Source organism: Dermochelys coriacea, chromosome 10 (genome assembly GCF_009764565.3).
Source record: "Dermochelys coriacea isolate rDerCor1 chromosome 10, rDerCor1.pri.v4, whole genome shotgun sequence".
NCBI classification, from domain to species: domain Eukaryota; kingdom Metazoa; phylum Chordata; order Testudines; family Dermochelyidae; genus Dermochelys; species Dermochelys coriacea.
In genome coordinates this window covers 38,046,939-38,060,357 of record NC_050077.1, presented here as the reverse complement: position 1 = coordinate 38,060,357, position 13,419 = coordinate 38,046,939, and the positions used below count along the sequence as shown (strand labels likewise).

The following is a 13,419-nucleotide window of genomic DNA, read 5'->3' as shown; positions in this document are numbered from 1 at the left end:
AAAAATATAAAGGTATTTAACTTGTCTCCAACCCCTTGTAACTTTAGCACCCTCACGGCCAAGATGGAGTCTGCTCTGCAGGCAGCTCTGGCCAAGTCAGCGCGCGCAGGAATGCAGCAGGAAAAATTCCTTCCACCCCAGGGACACCTGTTCCAACCCCCCCCAGAGTGAACACACAAACCCACAGGAAAAGTACTATGGATATAACAAAGGGAGATATTTATTTACAGAGGGATGAGAGGAAAAAAACAACAAGGGGAAATGTAGGGGGAACAGTAGTACAGGGTTGCATCCAAACCAAGGTCCCACAACCCAGTGATACCACAGTCTGAAAGGGCAGCCACTGAGCAATGTGTCTGCACACACAGTTCAGGAGTCCTGAGCAAAGTTCCAGTCCAGTGCTGAGTCTTGGGTGCTCCTGGTCATCTTTGGCGCCAGTGAACTTTCCCCAACAAACCCCTCCGGTGACCTCTTCTGCCGCTCTCTGCAAAGCCATACAGAGCGACAAACTCCCCACTTAACTTAACTAACTAGCAGCCTCCCTCCTTATTCCCAATGTAGAGTCACAAGCCCCAGTACTCACAGCCCCATGTAGCTCTGGGCAGCAGTGATACTGGGTCCAGCTCCAGCCTGTCCTTCTCGGGCAACTCCTCCCTGGCACAGTGCTCCTCCTGGCTCCTGTCCTGGGGTGTCCCCGATCGGCCGCCCTGTCTTTCCCAGGCTTCAGACAGGTTCTCTCTCCTTCACTTTGTCCAGAGCCTCCCTGCTGCAGCCTCCCTCTCCCTGGGCTCCACAGCCACACCCTCAAGTTTCCCTCCTTTCTCTCACTGCTCACCCCCCCAAATAGGAAAAAGATTTAAAAGGGCCATGCTCTCTAAACCCCAAGGGGTTATACCCTTAAAAAAATTACTTGCCCAAGGCAAGTTGAATTTTACAAGTCTACAACAGCATCTTTCATATTCTTAGGAGTTAGGAACAACACCAAAATAATATGAATTATCACCCCACATAAGGGCAAATATATATATAAACACTGTCCATCATTCAGCATTATACCTGCAACAGGCAAGGGTGGGTGTCAGAAGAGCATCTATACTCTTTAAATGGTTTACACAGATGCATTAAAGTCTAAGGAGTTTTGCAGATTTGTACTAGCTGAGCATCTGGCCCATTATTTCTTAAAATAAAAAAAAATCCTAGTTACTTATATGCTTAGTACAGTCAAAAATAAGGTGGATTTACCAGGTTCATATACACACAAGTGGGAAATATCTATAGTCCATACACACTACATGGAGCTTAGGGTTGAACTGTTGGATCATGTTGAAATACAGCATAAGCCTCTGCGTATCCCCATCCCCACCCACCGACCCACCATATATATTTCAACAAGACTCAATATATCAACCAAGAGCTCAATGTAGTGCTGACTCTGAAATTCTTGGGTGGCCTTGCTCCATTACCTGAACCCTGTGCTGGCTAGATAGATGCTGAGAATGTCCTGGCCCCATTCCCATTAGCTCTTTAGTTTCAGACCCTGCATCAGGTGCTTTGTGATGGTGATAGGCTTCTGCCTTTGCTGTTTTCTGCTCATGGTGGGTTTCCCTTTTTCTAGCATCTATCTCATACAAGATACTGGTTAGCCTCTCCAGGGATTTCTCCATCTCTTCTTCGGTGTACTCCAGATGTTTGCCAGCACCACTGGAATAATAGGTGGTTGGCACTGGGGTGCTTTGTGTTTCCATAACTTTCTTTGCAGCCTCCAAATCTGGGTCATGCTTCATTAAAATAAGCACCAAGACAAGCAAGAACAGGCACAAATAGACAACCCACACTTCTTCCATCTCGACACTTAGACACTAGGAAGATAGGTGCCTTAGACAGACCTGAGAGAGAGAGAGAGAGAGAGAGATCTGCCAACCAACACAAGGGTTCAATTCACAAGCCTCACTGTTTTCATTGTCAAGGGGGAAAAGGTCTATTACTATGAGGAGGACCAGTAATTAAACCATCCTCTAATTTACCTAGAAAAATGCTCAAAAAAAATTTAAGCAAACTTAGCTTAAAAAGCATTCTTCAGATGAAAATACCAAGTAAGAAAATAGCATAAGCAGTAAACAGCCAATAAAACAGATATTTTCTTCAAGAGAGGAAAATAAAATGATTTCTTCTAGCTTTTGAATAAAACAGCTTCAGTGGAAAGTTACAAGCTTATGCCTGCCAGCTCTTTATAGTCCCAAAACACCAATATTTCTTTTTTTACTGGCTTGAAACTTTTAGATGCAGTCTCTTAGGGGTGGGACTATCTTCAGGGGAAGAGAGTCCCAAAGAATCCTAGGTCAGGAACTTCACAGCTAGAGTTTCTATGTGAAATTAGGTAGCTCCAAGTCCAATTCCTCTTTAGAGCCTGAATATTAAGTCTTTTCTTTTATTATGTTTAAATCAAGTATTGATTATTTCCTTGGCTGCCATTTTAATTAAATATCAAGGTTTTCTTCTGTTTTATTTTAAAAAAAATTGTAATACAGGATTCATTTTTAATTGAAAATATAAAATATTTTATCCCCCAATGATTGTTAAATGCAGTTTTCCCCACCCTCTTTAACACTATTAAAAAAAAAAGATTAAATGACCAAGGTGAATGACAAACAAACTGTTACTTTAGATAAAGATTCAGTGGGAGTGACTTCAGGTGGCTTCTCTCTCTGCTGGCCTTGGGGAGAGGCAGTCAAAGCAGATGATGGAAGTGGTTGCTGGGACTCCACAGATAACTCCAGCTGCACGTTTGCAGGGAGCCCAAGATCTCCCGTTGGCTGTTCTTCAATGTCTAGGCACTTGAATGCTCTGCTGTCATATCTGATTACTTCATGCACAATATGGGCAGCCCAGGGACCAATCAGTTCACTCCTTCAACCAATCCCAGGGGGAAGGAGGAGGCGGCGGCTGGCCAATCGGCTCTTAGCATTGGGTATCACGGCCAAAATGGAAACTGATAAAAGGAGCTGTCAGTACTGGGCCAATCAGTGAGTAGAGAAAGCTTGGCTGGTGGTGCTGCTCTTTCCAGGACCTGACTGGAATGGGATTGTGTTTCAGAGCCCTTGCTGTGGGATATTATTACAGATGAGGGTGCCAAGCCAAAAAGGCACAGAGACTGTGCCCAGGTCTTGGCTGCCTCCACCAAATAACACTCCTCAGCTCAATGACCAGCCAAAAACAACTCCAATTTCTTTGTTTCCAACCCACTCCCTGCTTCTTTGTGAAATAACCCTGAGCTGGAAGAGAATTTTGGACTTCTCCCATCCATTACTGACTCTGCATGATGATAGAGGCTCACCCCAGGGCAACAGCAACCTCAATTCTGCCATTTCCAACCTTTTGACTCCAACCTTAATATTCTTTTAACATAATTGTTTTGGATGTAATTTACTAGTGTAAAAAAAACCCTGAAAAAACAAATGCCATCACATGGAACTATATTGATTCCCCCTCCCAACCCAACCCCCCAGGTTGACCCTTTATATCTTCAGCACAGATCTCTACTATCTGAATTAATGGAGTGAATAGTAGCTGTAGTAGGCTGTTACCCTATGTAGGCCAGTCACTAGACCACGGGTTTCAAACACGTGGCCCGCGGGCCACATGCGGCCTGGGGGGTTATTTTCTGCGGCCCACCAGCTCCCCGCGTCACCCCTGCCTCCCCAGCATTTACCTAGAGTGGCTCTGGCCGGGCGCGCACTGGGGTCAGGGCAGGCTCCCTGCCCGCCTGCCTTGCCCTGCGCTGCTCCGGGAAGTGGCTGGGACCTGGGGGGGTACAGGGGTCTGTGTGTTGCCCTGGCTGCTCTTCCAGGTACCTCCCCCAAAGCTCCCATTGGCCGGGAATGGGAAACCGCGGCCAATGGGAGCTTCAGGGGAGGTAACTGGAGGCGCGGCCAGGGCAACACACAGACCCGTGCCCCTCCTCCCCCAGGTCCCAGCCGCTTCCCTGTTCCCGGCCAATGGGAGCTTTGGGGGAGGTACCTGGAGGAGCAGCCAGGGCAACACACAGACCCCTGTGTCCCCCACCAGGTACTGGCTGCTTCCCGAAGCGGCGCGGGGGCAAGGCAGGGCAGGGACCCTGCCCTGCCCCCAGTGCGTGCTGGGCCAGATCCACCCCCTGAACCCCTCCTGCAGCCGAACCCCCTGCCCTGAGCCCCTGCCACACCCTGCATCCCTCCTGCACCCACTGGGGGCAGGGAGGGGGCAGAATTGGGGTGGGGATTTCAGGGAAGGGGTTGGAATGGAGGCAGGGAAGGGGTGGGAAAAGGTGGGGCAGAGGCGGGGCCTCACGGAAGGGGTGGAGTGGGGGCAGGGCCAGGGCAGCGGGGTGGTGGTGGTCAATGGTGTGGCCCTCTGGCCAATGTACTAGTCCTCATGTGGCCCTCATGGTCATTTGAGTTTGAGACCCCTGCACTAGACACACACTTTGCCAATGGATTTCAAAGTTATTTGCTGACAACAGAGGAATGTAGAGACTGAAGACTTCTGGATTCAGCTCCAAGTTCTGGAGGAGAGTGTACTCTAATGGTTATAAACCTTTTTGTTTATGTGTCCCTGGCCAGTCTCTGCCCCCCTTCAGCTCCTTTCCTCCCCTCTACCCCCAACCTTCTCATTCCCAGATGCCATTCCTCAACCCTCTGTATTCCAATAAAGTATCCTCCTCCTCCTCGCTGCCAGGGCACCTGCAAGGGTGGACCCTAAGACAATCTCCCTGCTCAGTTCTGGCCCCCTGCACCTCAGTAGCCTCTTGGCAACCAGGAGGAGCAATTGCAAGGAAAGTGCTACTCAACCCCTGCAGCCCTAGGATGGAACATGCTCAATCGCTCTGTGGGGATGGAGCATACTTAGTGCAAACAGAAAAAGATGAGGAGTCGTGGCACTTTAGAGACTAACAAACTTATTTGGGCATAAGCTTTCATGGGCTAGAACCCACTTCATCAGATACATGGAGTGGAAAAGACAGGAGTAGATATAAATACATGAAAAGATGGGAGTTGCCTTACCAAGTGTGAGGTCAGTCTAATGAGACAATTCAATTAACAGTAGGATACCAAGGGAGGAAAAATAACTCTTGTAGTGGTAATGAGAGTGGCTCATTTCAAACAGTTAACAAGAAGGTTGAGTAACAGTAGGGGGAAATTAGGTTTAGGTTTTGTAATGACCCAACCACTCCCAGTCTTTATTCAGGGCTAATGTGATGGTGTCCAATCTGCAAATTAATTCCAGCTCCGCAGTTTCACGTTGGAGTCTGTTTTTGAAGTTTTTGTTGTTGAAGAATTGACACTTTTAGGTCTGTTATTGATGGTTACTAACCTTTCCATAAAGCTGTTGTTCTTTGACATATGTTGGTCACGTCCATTCCAATATAGGTGTGAGCGTGCCGCATACACCATTGCCAGAAGTTTTTCCCCTATTGGTATTTGTTGGATCGACACTGGTGCCTCCTGGAGTGGCACCTTCATGGCATAGTATATAGGCACCTGCTGACCCGCCTCCTCCTCAGTTTCTTCTTGCCAGCAACTCCAACAAAGGTGCAGATGGGTTGGTTGTGGAATGGACATGAGCAACACATCTCGAAGAACAACAGTTAGGAAAGGTTAGTAACCGTCTTTTTTTCTTTGAGTGCTTGCTCATGTCCATTCCAATGTAGTTGATTCCCAAGCATTCAGTTAGGTGAAAGGATCAGAGTTTCGCTGCAACACAGACAATAGGACTGCTGTGCAAAAAGCTGCATAATTTCTGGACTGTTGAGTCATGGCATAGCGTGAGGTGAATCGGTGTATTGAAGACCAGGTTGCAACCCGGCAGATATCCAGGATTGGGATTTGAGCCACGAATGCTGCTGAAGAGGCTTGAGATCTTGTGGAGTATGGAGGACACCAAAAATCCAATCCTGTTCTTGAAAAAAGTACATTTTATTAAAGGCTGTCAAGTGTGGAAGTAAAAAGAAAAGGAGTATTTGTGGCACCTTAGAGACTAACAAATTTATTAGAGCATAAGCTTTCGTGAGCTAGGTCATAGCATATAGATTCATAGATACTAAGGTCAGAAGGGACCACTCTGATCATCTAGTCCGACCTCCAGCACAGCGCAGGCCACAGAATCTCACCCACCCACTCCTATGAAAAACCTCACCTATGTCTGAGCTATTGAAGTCCTTATATCATGGTTTAAAGACTTCAAGGAGCAGAGAAGCCTCCCTCAAGTCAACCATGCCCCATGCTACAGAGGAAGGCGAAAAACCTCCAGGGCCTCTCCAATCTGCCCTGGAGGAAAATTCCTTCCCGAACCCAAAAATGGCAATCAGCTAAACCCTGAGCATATGGGCAAGATTCACCAGCCAGATACTACAGAAAATTCTTTCCTGGGTAACTCAGATCCCATCCATCTAATATCCCATCTCAGGGGATTAGTCCTATTTACCCTAAATATTTAAAGATCAATTACTTATCAAAATCCCATTATCCCATCATACCATCTCCTCCATAAACTTATCAAGTAGAATCTTAAAACCAGATAGATCTTTTGCCCCCACTGCTTCCCATGGAAGGCTATTCCAAAACTTCACTCCTCTGATGGTTAAAAACCTTCGTCTGATTTCAAGTCTAAACTTCCTGGTGGCCAGTTTATACCCATTTGTTCTTGTGTCCACATTGGTGCTGAGCTGAAATAATTCCTCTCCCTCTCCTGTATTTATCCCTCTGATATATTTATAGAGAGCAATCATATCTCCCCTCAACCTTCTTTTAGTTAGGCTAAACAAGCCAAGCTCCTTAAGTCTCCTTAAGACAAGTTTTCCATTCCTCAGATCATCCTAGTAGCCCTTCTCTGTACCTGCTCCAGTTTGAATTCATCCTTTTTAAACATGGGAGACCAGAACTGCACACAGTATTCTAGGTGAGGTCTCACCAATGCCTTGTATAATGGTACTAAAACCTCCTTATCCCTACTGGAAATGCCTCTCCTGATTCCTCCCAAAACCGCATTTACTTTTTTCACAGCCATATCACATTGGCAGTTCATAGTCATCCTATGATCAACGAATACTCCAAGGTCCTTCTCCTCTTCCGTTACTTCTAATTGATGCGTCCCCAACTTATAACTAAAATTCTTGTTATTAATCCCTAAATGCATAACCTTACACTTCTCACTATTAAATTTCATCCTATTACTATTACTCCAGTTTACAAGGTCATCCAGATCCTCCTGTATAATATCCCGATCCTTCTCCGAATTGGCAATACCTCCCAGCTTTGTATCTCTGCAAACTTTATTAGCACACTCCCACTTTTTGTGCCAAGGTCAGTAATAAAAAGATTAAATAAGATTGGTCCCAAAACCGATCCCTGAGGAACTCCACTGGTAACCTCCCTCCAACCTGATAGTTCGCCTTTCACTAGGACCCGTTGCAGTCTCCCCTTTAACCAATTCCTTATCCACCTTTTGATGTTCATATTGATCCCCATCTTCTCCAATTTAACTAATAATTCCCCATGTGGCACGGTATCAAATGCCTTACTGAAATCTAGGTAAATTAGATCCACTGCATTTCCTTTATCTAAAAAATGTTACTTTTTCAAAAAAGGAGATTAGGTTGGTTTGGCACGATCTACCTTTTGTAAAACCATGTTGTATTTTGTCCCATTTACCATTGACTTCAATGTCCTTAACTAATTTCTCCTTCAAAATTTTTTCCAGGACCTTGCATACTACAGATGTCAAACTAACTGGCCTGTAGTTACTCGGATCACTTTTTTTTCCTTTCTTAAAAATAGGAACTATATTAGCAATTCTCCAATCATTGGGTACTACTCCTGAGTTTACAGATTCATTAAAAATTCTTGCTAATGGGCTTGCAATTTCAGGTGCCAATTCCTTTAATATTCTTGGATGAAGATTATCTGGGCCCCCCGATTTAGTCCCATTAAGCTGTTTCAGTTTCGCTTCTCCCTCAGATATGGAAATATCTACCTCCATATCCTCATTCCCATTTGTCATGCTACCATTATCCCTAAGATCCTCTTTAGCCTTATTAAAGACTGAGGCAAAGTATTTGTTTAGATATTGGGCCATGCCTAGATTATCTTTAACCTCCACTCCATCCTCAGTGTTAAGCGGCCCCACTTCTTCTTTCTTAGTTTTCTTCTTATTTATATGGCTATAGAACCTTTTACTATTGGTTTTAATTCCCTTTGCAAGGTCCAACTCTACTCGACTTTTAGCCTGTCTCACTTTATCCCTACATGTTCTGACCTCAATTAGGTAGCTTTCCTTGCTGATCCCTCCCATCTTCCACTCCCTGTATGCTTTCTGCTTCTTCTTAATCACCTCTCTAAGATGCTTGCTCATCCAGCTTGATCTCTACAACTCCTTCCTATGAATTTTTTCCCCTTTCTTGGGATACAGGCTTCCGATAGCTTCTGCAGCTTTGATTTAAAGTAATCCCAGGCCTCCTCTACCTTTAGATCCATAAGTTCTTCAGTCCAATCCACTTCCCTAACTAATTGCCTTAATTTTTGAAAGTCAGCCCTTTTGAAATCAAAAACCCAAGTTGCAGATTTATTTTTGTTAATCCTTCCATTTAGTTTGAACTGAATTAGCTCATGATCACTTGAAACAAGATTGTCCCCTACAACCATTTCTTCTATGAGGTCCTCGCTACTCACCAAAATTAAATCTAAAATGGCATCCCCTCTAGTCGGTTCAGCAACTACTTGGTGAAGGAATCCATCAGCTATCGCATCTAGGAAAATCTGAGCCCTATTATTATTACTAGCACTGGTGCTCCAGTCTATATCTGGGAAGTTAAAGTCTCCCATGATCACGCAGTTTCCATTAGTATTTACTTTATTAAAGACATTAAAACAGATGCAAGATGTGATCCAAGAGGAGTTTCTCTGTACTGAGACAGGGTTCCCCTTCATCCTGTCCGCGACAGCGATGAAAAGCTGGAGTTGTCTTTTGGAACGGCTTGGTCCTTTCTATGTAAAAGGCCAATGCCGCTCTAACGTCCAGAGAGTGTAGCAGCCTCTGCTCTTGCCTATTAGCCTGAGGCTTGGGATAGAAGACTAGAAGAAAAATGTCCTGGCTACTGTGAAAATGTGAGACCACTTTCAGGAGAAAGGATGGATGTGGTCAAAGTCAGACTTTAATCATATAAGTGGTTCAGGGTGAGGGCCTGGATTTCTGAGACTCTTCTGGCCTAAGTAATGGCTACTAGGAAGACAGTCTTCCTGGATAAGTAGAGCAGGGAGCATGTTGCCACTGGCTCGAACGCTGGTCCCATCAGTCTTGACACTACCCGGTTGAGGTCCCAAGGAGGCAAACATTGGTGCACATGTAGATACAAACACTCTAATACCTTCAAGAATTGGGCGCAGATCGGGTTTGAAAATACTGACCAGCCATTTGCCACTGGGTGGAATGCTGAGATTGCAGCAAAGTGAATCCTGATGGATCATACCGCAAGACCTTCCTTTTTCAAGTAGAGCAAGTAGTCCAGGACAATAGGCAGTGGGGCCTCCAAAGGTAGGATCTTTCTCCACAGTGACCACAGCGTAAACCACTTCCACTTAGCCAAATAGGTCATTCTAATTGACAGCTTTCTGCTATCAATAAGAAAAGCACATACCAATGCTGAGAAACTCCATTCTGCCTCAAATGGGGCTTCCGGGCTGTCAAGTGTAGGGACTTGAGGTTGGGGTGGAGCGTATGTCCGTGCTCCTAGGAGTTCAAGTCTGGCAGCACCAGCAGGCTGACTGGCGTGTCTATCGAGTGGGCCAGCAAGGTTGTGAAACAATGTGGGCGCAGCCATGCTGGTGTTATAAAGGATTATGTGCACCTTGTCCCTCCTTACCTTACGCAAGACCCTGTGGATGAGCGGGGGGAAGGTGTAGAGAAACCTCCTTCCCCAGGGAAGGAGAAAGGCACCCGAGAGTGAGCTCGGGCTGTTTCCTAGGTACAAGCAATACTGGGGACATTTCCTATTGAACCTGGTTGCAAACAGCTCCACCTAGGGAGACCCCCATTTCTGGAAAACTGTATTCAAGATGTCTGGTTGGATGGACCACTCATGATGATTGGTGAAGAATCTGCTCAGGTGGTCCGGCACCCCGTTCTGAGCACCTGGTAGATAGGAGGCTTCCAGGTGAATGGGGTGAGCTATGCAGTACCCCCATAGAAACAGCACTTCCTGGCACAGGGGAGAGGAGTGAGCCACCCTTTGTTTGTTTATATAAAACATCATGGTTGGTTTTCTGATTACTGACACGCATTTGCCATGTAGGTTGTGACAGAACATCTGACAGACTAGGCTCACCACTTTTAGCTCCCAAACATTGATTTGTAGGGCTAATTCCTCTGGCGTCCTGAGGAGTGAGTTCCCCATCCCATGTCCAAGGCATCAGTTACAAGCATCATTGAAGGAGTTCCTCAGGGATCAGTTTTGGGACCAATCTTATTTAATCTTACTGACCTTGGCACAAAAAGTGGGAGTGTGCTAATAAAGTTTGCAGATGATACAAAGCTGGGAGGTATTGCCAATTCAGAGAAGGATCGGGATATTATACAGGAGGATCTGGATGACCTTGTAAACTGGAATAATAGAAATAGGATGAAATTTAATAGTGAGAAGTGTAAGGTTATGCATTTAGGGATTAATAACAAGAATTTTAGTTATAAGTTGGGGATGCATCAATTAGAAGTAATGGAAGAGGAGAAGGACCTTGGAGTATTCGTTGATCATAGGATGACTATGAGCTGCCAATGTGATATGGCTGTGAAAAAAGCTAATGCAGTTTTGGGATGCATCAGGAGAGGCATTTCCAGTAGGGATAAGAAGGTTTTAGTACCATTATACAAGGCACTGGTGAGACTTCACCTAGAATACTGTGTGCAGTTCTGGTCTCCCATGTTTAAAAAGGATGAATTCAAACTGGAGCAGGTACAGACAGAGAAGGGCTACTAGGATGATCCGAGGAATGGAAAACTTGTTTTATGAAAGGAGACTCAAGGAGCTTGGCTTGTTTAGCCTAACTAAAAGAAGGTTGAGGGGAGATATGATTGCTCTCTATAAATATATCAGAGGGATAAATACAGGAGAGGGAGAGGAATTATTTCAGCTCAGCACCAATGTGGACACAAGAACAAATGGGTATAAACTGGCCACCAGGAAGTTTAGACTTGAAATTAGACGAAGGTTTTTAACCATCAGAGGAGTGAAGTTTTGGAATAGCCTTCCAAGGGAAGCAGTGGGGGCAAAAGATCTATCTGGCTTTAAGATTCTACTTGATAAGTTTATGGAGGAGATGGTATGATGGGATAATGGGATTTTGGTAAGTAATTGATCTTTAAATATTCAGGGTAAATAGGACTAATCCCCTGAGATGGGATATTAGATGGATGGGATCCGAGTTACCCAGGAAAGAATTTTCTGTAGTATCTGGCTGGTGAATCTTGCCCATATGCTCAGGGTTTAGCTGATCGCCATATTTGGGGTCGGGAAGGAATTTTCCTCCAGGGCAGATTGGAGAGGCCCTGGAGTTTTTTCGCCTTCCTCTGTAGCATGGGGCATGGGTCACTTGAGGGAGGATTCTCTGCTCCTTGAAGTCTTTAAACCACGATTTGAGGACTTCAATAGCTCAGACATAGGTGAGGTTTTTTGTAGGAGTGGGTGGGTGAGATTCTGTGGCCTGCGTTGTGCAGGAGGTCGGACTAGATGATTAGAATGGTCCCTTCTGACCTTAGTATCTATGAAGGGGCAGGCATTGTGAAGGGGATGCTGGCACTCACTGGTGTCCTGGTCCAGCCACCACTGAAGAGTGAGCGTTACTGCTGGGGGAAGAGTGACCACCTTGTCCAACAGGTGACAGCCTGTTATACATATCAATGCCAATCATGCTTGAAGAGGCCACAGTCTGAGCTGCACATAGTTCATAGATAGATTCATAGATACTAAGGTCAGAAGGGACCATTCTGATCATCTAGTCTGACCTCCTGCACAGTGCAGGCCACAGAATCTCACCCACCCACTACTATGAAAAACCTCACCCATGTCTGAGCTATTGAAGTCCTTAAATCATGGTTTAAAGACTTCAAGGAGCAGAGAAGCCTCCCTCAAGTCAACCATGCCCCATGCTACAGAGGAAGGCGAAAAACCACCAGGGCCTCTCCAATCTGCCCTGGAGGAAAATTCCTTCCCGACCCCAAATATGGCGATCAGCTAAACCCTGAGCATATGGGAAAGATTCACCAGCCAGATACTACAGAATATTCTTTCCTGGGTAACTCAGATCCCATCCATCTAATATCCCATCTCATGGGATTTGGCCTATTTACCCTGAATATTTAAAGATCAATTACTTACCAAAATCCCATTATCCCATCATACCATCTCCTCCATAAACTTATCAAGTGAATCTTAAAACCAGATAGATCTTTTGCCCCCACTGCTTCCCATGGAAGGCTATTCCAAAACTTCACTCCTCTGATGGTTAAAAACCTTCGTCTGATTTCAAGTCTAAACTTCCTGGTGGCCAGTTTATACCCATTTGTTCTTGTGTCCACATTGGTGCTGAGCTGAAATAATTCCTCTCCCTCTCCTGTATTTATCCCTCTGATATATTTATAGAGAGCAATCATATCTCCCCTCAACCTTCTTTTAGTTAGGCTAAACAAGCCAAGCTCCTTAAGTGTCCTTTCATAAGACAAGTTTTCCATTCCTCGGATCATCCTAGTAGCCCTTCTCTGTACCTGCTCCAGTTTGAATTCATCCTTTTTAAACATGGGAGACCAGAACTGCACACAGTATTCTAGGTGAGGTCTCACCAGTGCCTTGTATAATGGTACTAAAACCTCCTTATCCCTACTGGAAATGCCTCTCCTGATGCATCCCAAAACCGCATTAGCTTTTTTCACAGCCATATCACATTGGCAGTTCATAGTCATCCTATGATCAACCAATACTCCAAGGTCCTTCTCCTATTCCGTTACTTCTAATTGATGCGTCCCCAACTTATAACTAAAATTCTTGTTATTAATCCCTAAATGCATAACCTTACACTTCTCACTATTAAATTTCACCCTATTACTATTACTCCAGTTTACAAGGTCATCCTTGTTGCACCGTGTAGGTATAGGAGGCCATATATCCCAGGAACCTCAAGCATCTTCGTGCCATGGTGATGGGAAAGGACCTTGGGCCGTTTATGATCTCTTTGAAGGCCTGGAAGTGGTTCTTTGGCAAGGAGGCTCTGGCCTGGTTCGAGTCGAGAACTGCTTCTATGAACTCCTTTGTATAGGAGAGAAAGTCGACTTGTGCTTGTTTATCAGGAGCCAAAGGTTCCTGAAAGTGGATTGTATGAGGTTCACGTGCCCTTCCACCAT

General features: G+C 45.2%; 1 protein-coding gene across 2 annotated transcripts in view; it reads right to left on the bottom strand.

Annotated features, from left to right (window-relative positions):
- Nucleotides 1-1,752: 1,752 nt before the first annotated feature.
- The window catches only part of LOC119862959, a 33,119-nt gene continuing 21,452 nt past the window's right edge, over nucleotides 1,753-13,419 (bottom strand). The window contains exon 9 of one of the 2 annotated variants that reach the window (XM_043493450.1): nucleotides 1,753-1,886. The gene's annotated coding sequence lies outside the window, so the exon portion shown is untranslated. The remainder of the gene's footprint in view (nucleotides 1,887-13,419) is intronic. The other variant, XR_006274629.1, reaches the window with a different exon arrangement.